This window comes from Opisthorchis viverrini (genome assembly GCF_000715545.1).
Source record: "Opisthorchis viverrini unplaced genomic scaffold opera_v5_49, whole genome shotgun sequence".
Lineage (NCBI taxonomy): Eukaryota > Metazoa > Platyhelminthes > Trematoda > Opisthorchiida > Opisthorchiidae > Opisthorchis > Opisthorchis viverrini.
Genome location: NW_008751705.1, coordinates 1081622 through 1083210, shown reverse-complemented (window position 1 = coordinate 1083210; position 1589 = coordinate 1081622).

Below are 1589 nucleotides of genomic sequence, written 5' to 3'. Positions count from 1 at the left end.
ACGAGTATCTTTTCGGGTAAAAATGCTTGACAGTATTTGAAGTAGGCTTTCCGCACTGGGATATTGAATCCGAGCGAAACGTCACCAAATGAGTTACAAGGACAGTGCATTCGCTCCATTTGGTTTACTTGGAGACCCAAGCAGTTAAGTAGGACCCCGATAAAGTCTGTTACAACCGCTGGGGTGAAGATCAACTGCGTTTGCGTGCAAAAGCCTTTATTCTACTACCACGACTACCCCTATCTGAAATAAGCTCCATGATCGTGATCCTATTTAAGCCCACAATGAATCTTGGATCAGCCAAAAGTTTCGAACATCCGAAGGGAAAAACAGTGATTGAATAAAATTTCATGCTTTATCGTACTCAGTTTGTCATTCTTCCATGCAACTAATCAGGACGCCCAATCGGCCTTCAACTCTGATGCCGAAATCCTGGATTAACTCAGTACACGCGGTTCAATGTTGAGATCCAATTTGAATTAGTCTCAACTCCACTATTTACAGTTCGGTGAAGTTTAAGGTCACCCAATGAAGAATGTTAAGGGCACTTGATGTAATTACTCATGTTGTTGAAACTGGACTGTATCCCCGACGAGCCCTAGACAAGGAGTGGCCCTATTGTAATTCCCTTTAGGTGATTTTGAGCTACTTTTACGCTTGTAACTGACTTGTTACCATATTTTCGATTTTAGTAAACCCAGGTTGTCGCTTCAATTGTCGTCACTCAATCTGTGCGAATGTATGTGTGCCTTGTTTTTTCAATATTATCAATTTCCATACCGGCGCATTTCAGAAAGGGTGTGTACCGTCATTGCTTCCTCGCGTACATGGAATACAGCTGACTTCCTGACATCCCACGCTACAATGTGTGCAAATCTATGCAAGTGGTTTTTAATGCAGATGATAATATGGAACAGATCGGTTTTTAATAGAAGCGACAGACGGTATAACAAGGGAGTACACTCGATTGAGGTTTCGCAGTAACTTTGTATTGCTCGCGGTCTTGAAATTAACTATGCTTGAACTGAACTTCGCTTAAAGCGCACTTCAGACAGTCATTTCACAGTCACAATGTCAGTAGGAACTGACGAATATTTTGCGGTTACAGTAAGCAAAACAAACAAAAACCAAAAGGTAATAATGATCGAGATGACGGAATCGTCTGTTGCGTGGGTCGGCAGTCTATCTCTAATACAAACTGGCTGATAATTACCGAGTGGCCAACCTAAAAAGGCTGATCCAATCGGCTGTCTAATTTTCAAGGGCTATGCTTGGTTCAAGATCATGGAAACCGTGCAGACTGCAAAATGGTCACTCGAAAGGCCGCGTAACAAACGGTAATTTTACGAACAGAGAAGGGTAATTTTACCACATTTATGTAAGGATTGATTTTACTTCTTGAGATTTTGTTACTTATCGCAACAAATTTTCCTTTCCTTTCGCTCGGTGTCCAGCCAGATCTTCCGGCATCGGAATGTGAACCAAATTTAGAGGTCAAGGAGCTTTGCGATGCTGAGTCAAGGAAACTTGTTAGGACTCGTTTCTATAGGACGAAGTTCTACTTGATTCTGATGGTGTTAGGGAACATA